The sequence below is a fragment of the Priapulus caudatus genome, unplaced genomic scaffold (assembly GCF_000485595.1).
Source record: "Priapulus caudatus unplaced genomic scaffold, Priapulus_caudatus-5.0.1 Scaffold58, whole genome shotgun sequence".
NCBI classification, from domain to species: Eukaryota; Metazoa; Priapulida; class Priapulimorpha; order Priapulimorphida; family Priapulidae; genus Priapulus; species Priapulus caudatus.
Genome location: NW_014577119.1, coordinates 510,006 through 516,083, shown reverse-complemented (window position 1 = coordinate 516,083; position 6,078 = coordinate 510,006). Strand labels below are relative to the sequence as shown.

Genomic DNA, 6,078 nt, shown 5'->3' with positions numbered 1-6,078 from the left:
TTAGTAAATGGTTTATGCACCGGCTACTATCAATGCCGGTAGATAAAATGCTGATATGTATATATAGTGTAAATACAGTTACGTGAGGAATTGTGTAATCGCCAGACCTAATCGATATTGCCGATAATCATTATGAAGTGGTTACGACATATTGCACACTGAAAACGCACCTGCCAGAGATGGTGTGGAGATTTCGGGTTAGGGGTACAGCTATAAGATACCATTTATAAAAATTAGATAGGCACAAATAAATTCAATTCAATGATATTGAAAGAAATAATGTAGCTCATGCTGCGAGATATAGTAAAAATTATATGTAATATTAAATGTATTTCATAGTACTGGACGCAGACAGGCATATTGACTGTAGGTATATAGTATATAGGTATAATAATTTACGCGCTGAAACATTCTTAATTATATACCTTGTTGTTTACTTGCAATATAACAGACAAAATGACTGCTATACAGTATTATAATGATTATCGTATATAATATACTATAATATTATATATACAATAATATACACACTATATAGTCTGTTATACAATTATACACAATGTCGGTTATTATTATAATAAGGTACGCGCTGAAGAACCTTATTGGTTGTTATAATATATCTTGCAGTTTACTTGCAACATAAAGACTAAATGTCCGGAAGTGTAAGTAGTAACCGATCACTGATATCCACATATTAGCTCTTGATATCATCATTTATAAATATATGGAGATAAGTGATTTCACGACGTAGGCACGATTGGGTCCAGTACGACTAACACACCTCTGGTACGCGGAGATCCGAGATAGTGTCACTGATCTTATTTGTCATTATCTACCCCTCCTTACCACCGCCAAGGAGGTTATGTTTTTGCTCCTGTTAGTTTGTTGGTTTGTTAGTTTTTTTGGTTTGTTGGTTTGTCTATCAACAGGATATCTCAAAAAGTGACGGACGGATTTTGATGAAATTTTTTGGACGTGTTGGTCTTGGGCCAACAACCAATTGATTAGATTTTGGTGATGATCCGGATCCGGATCTTGATCCAGGATTTTTTTATTTTTTATTTTGGTGGGGAAGACTTTGGACGCATTCAAAATTCATCAAAAAAAATCCTGGATCTTTTTTTTCCCAAATTTCTGAAAATTCCATCAAACTATATTGGATGTACCAATTGGACTGTTACGCTGTGGCGGAGGTTTGCTGTCTCCGATTGCTCTTGTTGTCTATACGTTTACGGCTGTTTATGTTTGGTTCCCCCCGAAACTAGTGTAGGTAGTCCTTGTGTAACCTAACTCTCGACTTCAGTCTAGCTGTCAAAATATGATGCAACTGTGAAGCTTTGACTTGCATTTTTCTAAGAAACGTCGTGTAGAGAAGCCATCTTCTGGTTAGGTGCTTCTCATGTAAGCAGTCAAAATTCGTGAATGAATATACCACTTCTTTGACATGCAACTATTTGCCTAATGCCATCATTTTTGCCTCAATACATCTCTTTATGTAATAAATAACTATATACTACGTAGACTACAAAGCTGATATTATGTCATGACACAATGTTTGTTTGGGTGGCTTTATTTTTTTCTGTAAAGAGAGAGAGATTCTTGGTAAGTTATCTCAATATTTGTATAAAATGTATAATATAGGTTTATTCGTAACGGCGAGATAGTAAGCGTAATCTATGCCAGTTAAGCGTAAAACCTTTCAAACTAAAACTAGTTATACTTGATTCGCTTATGTATTATGCTTATCATTGTATTATATAGCATATATATATAATAACTATATTATACACTTACACACTCTAAAGCGATTACAAGAATTGCACGTGATCTCCGAACCTGAATGCTTACAACCGTAATGTAGGCCTACACTTTGAGTCTACCACGTTCGTTTCTATAGAAAGATATCGATTGCTTTAATCAGCGCGCTTATTATAGCACTTATGCTATTTGACTAGATTATATTTTAATAGTAATCATCGAGAAGAACACATGTCTGAAAACGTACTGCTAGGTTATGTGATTCAGCCCACATCGCTAGTGGAGACACTCGACAGGAGACTATATTGACCCGGAGAGTTTACATGACTCTTATGAGAGTCTAGCCGACACTAGACAATTGCTAATGAGGTCAATTACTTCGATATCCTTGGGACGTTAACACGGCTACCTTGCGACTGCGTTAGCATTTTTTAATTAGTAGCAAATAACAGTAGTAGTTTGTGAGTACTTCATGCGAAGGGTGAGTCCTTCAGGCATCAGCGTGATTTTCTTTGTTTCAGTTGGTCCCACCATGTCGTTTCAGGCTCCGGGGCTCGAGCTTGAAGATTAATTCTTCCAGTCTCCAATTTTTCCTGCGGAAATGGAGAAGAATTTACGATAGTAACGAATAATTGTGTGTATTATAAAAAAATCTGTAGCTAGCGACGCATAGCGCCTGTATTAATAATAACTTCTGTTGCCACTGCAGTGCCAGGACAGGGCGGGCGGCGGGGGCACTCCCCCACATTATGGTAGGTATTGTCCATTGCAGAGCTCAAAATGAGGGGCTCGGAACTAGAACTCAGACTGAAAATGGGGGTCTCTGGAACCTACATGGAGAATCAATGTGCTTGAATGGTGCGCATGCCTCCGGAACTGGCTATGTTCGAAAATGTAAACTTGTGATGCTCTGGAACGAGATATTCTTAAAAATTCGATAAACTGGAACGGCAGTTTAGGGTGAAAAGGGGGGGGGTCTCTCCCGCGGCACATATGATACCTACCATGCAATATATATTATGGAGTCCCCCCCCCCCGGTGCCAGGATTGGTAAAGCCCACATGCTGCTACTGCTGCCACCAGAATCCGCCACTGTACGGCACTGCAGCTACTGCTTCTGTTGCTAGTTCGGTCTTACGCACGGACAGACGGGGGTGCCTGCCATGTTACTAACTCGTCTGATTTACTCTCATCTCACTGACTATGGTGTCTGGTGACGTAAAATGGCTATTCCTTCACTCTAGTTCTTAAAATGAAGGCTAACTATGGCATGTAGTTATGGAAACGCTCGCCAGAGGTCGCTGACATGGTGGACGCACGCAGGGCGCATATCTTACATGCAATGTGCAATCTCGCCTCTTACATACAATTACACTGTTCACCTTTACGCATGAAAGAACCCATGCCGGCTTTCCAAAGCCCGATGTTCTGCAGATAGGATTGGTTGCTTGCAGAATTGTTCTTCATCGTCTTGAACGTGCAGTGTTCGACGATGGTTTGCACCTGCTCCTCAGTTAGCTCCTTATCCAGGAATGCTGCTATCCTCTTCACCTCCTTGGTCAGATCCTATTCATCACAAGCATAGAACATGAAAAGGCAGGCGATCTATAATTATTGATAGAGATGCGATGTAAATCTATATGTTTAATATATCTGCAGTTTATGCAAGTCGTCCACAATGATAGTGGGGGCGTTCTAATTAGCTAAAATACATTGCTGAGACATTACTAGAAAGCATCAATTATATTTGTGTTTAATTTAGAATTGTAGTGAATGGTAGAGAATATTTCGATATTATGGAGACGATAGTCACAACGACGTGTATTGCCCTATAGGGAATTTAATTATGTATTGAGATTTACCGTAATCATGTCTTCATACTTTAACAGAAGCATATTCGGTTCGTCTCTTAACCTCCAGTAGTCAAGGTGATGGTCCCAAAACGATCCGTGACCAACTATGAATGATGTCCATGGTTAGGTTACAGTGGAATATGACGGAAGGGGGTTGGCTCTATTGCTAACACTTTCACATTCTCCGTTACTATAAATTCCTATCCGTATTCTATGACCTATAGCCTCACACAATGTGACACAAATCTATTAAAAAAATTGTTGTCATCGCTAGTGATCCACACGCGCATCGTGAGTTTCGTGCTCGATTGCCCCCAACACAGGAGAGCTCAATAGACCCAAAATATATAAAAATAAGGTACTGCGTGGTATTGAGTAAATGATTGAGTAAGCGAAAACGAAGCTGAGCTAGGCAAATTTTGTAAACAATCAAATGTTTTGTCAAGAGAAAGTTTAGAGGCTGTTTCTGCTAGTGTATGTAGCAGTTTATGTAGCTACACAATTACTTGGGTAATATACCAACTGCCATAAATTCTAGTAATACAGTAAATAAACAATCATTATCGTTCAGTTAGGATTTTGAATAATAAGCTCCTAATTTTCGTGTTATGTGCTATGCGCGTACACAACATTTTCACAGACCTGGTAAATTTGATCTTATCTAGTAAGTTATCTAGTATCTTATCTAGTATCTTATAGTAGTAGGTTATCTAGTATCTTATCTAGTAGGTATCTTGGTACTATAGCACGTGTGTATATTACATACACGCATATACGCGCGCGCGCACGCACACACGCGCATTCGTCGAACGTAAGAACGTAGAATGTGTTTTTTTCTGTTTCAGAACGCATTTGCAGTTCAAGCGCACATGGCCGACGCCTAGAATATCTATACGCCAGATGATTTATATATCAAGTAGTCATACCGATGACACCCATGAAGAACTCTTTTGCAAATTCTTCAAAACTGCCTTTGTAGTTGATGGGCGACAGCATCTTTATGAAGTGGTACATTGAAACGCATGTGTCTTTCGGATTTCTCATCGTGTAGACGATCTGCAGGGAGGCACACGTGGCGACGAGTGAAATTCGAAAGTTATCCATGGCACGCACGCACGCACACACGCACGCACACACGCACACACGCACGCACACACCACACACACACACACAACACACACACACACTACGAACACACACCACACCTGCCGCCCTTACACTTACTTGCACATGTCTCTACCGTACCAGTTAACCACATGCTAAGAATCTACCTTGGGCCTTCTTTCGCCGTTATTTGTCGTGGCCAGCCAGAATGGCAGCGCCAGGTGGCTCTTGATAATCCGCGGTGAGGACTCATTCCTCTTATTTGGTTGGAATGAGCTCTCAAGCTATATGTTGATGAGCTATGCTGCACTAGTTCGTAAGGGGCAGGAAACCGAAGAGACAATGATATAGAGCGTATTAGTTTATATTTCCAATAGTATTACTACTATCTCAATATTGTATATATGTATATGATATATGTTATTAATATACAGTATATATGAAATTATATTGTCGTCTCATTCTTCTAAACACTAGCAAGACCCGTTTTCTTGGAGCTAGGTACTTATAAAAAGTTGTATTGTTGTCATGATGCTAGACTCTCCTGTAATGTAGGCGTCGTTCAGAGACCAACATTAGCTGAGTTGCTCTAGACATTGAAATTTAATGCGCTGTTTGTGCAGCTCTCGATTTCTCTCGACCTGTTACGATAGCTGGGGCGCTCCATCGTCGAGATTCCTGCCGTACCACCGGTAGGCGGGCCGCTGATAGTGCATCAATGGCTGCACACACGCCGACGGTCAAAAAAGCACGCACAGAAGTCTTAATAGCTTGATTCCATGGATTACGTCCGCCAGGACCACGGAGCATTCCCAACATCTCGGGGCGTTTAGCAATTCTACTGTCTCTTACGCTGCTCCGAGAGATAGTCTTACGTAGCTGTGCTTAACACCAGCAGGGCTCTCACCCTGCAAATGAGCAGTCTCATCACAGAGCCTGCACGACATCGCCGTGCTTTACAGCTCAAGAGAATACTATTGTACGCAGCGAACACTGGCGTACAGCGATCTCTAATCGCAGCTTAGCTTAAGATTTCGATGGTTTCCCGCTCACGGACTTTCGCCGATTTTGCTTGGTTTCCATCGCCGGACTCATATCTCGATCGCGCCGTGCTTGAGCCGCGCTCCGTACTGTGTCACGTTCTATTGTTCATGGTCCACCTTTTATAGAAAGCCGATCCGCCGCACCTAGTGTTAATGTTGTATTTAATCTGTTTCTTCTTTTGATTAAACGCGTGCGTTTTTCAGCGATGACATCCAATATCGACATCTATCATGACTGGAACTAACCAGATATTTATAGTTGTCGTCATTGTGATATTTCTGAAGTGGTCGATTCTATGTGCTTACCGTCGTTATCGTTG

General features: G+C 40.8%; 1 protein-coding gene across 2 annotated transcripts in view; it reads right to left on the bottom strand.

Moving 5' to 3' along the window:
- The window catches only part of LOC106821084 (amine sulfotransferase-like), a 19,320-nt gene that overhangs the window by 4,128 nt on the left and 9,114 nt on the right, over positions 1-6,078 (bottom strand). The gene's annotated exons all lie outside the window — the stretch shown is intronic.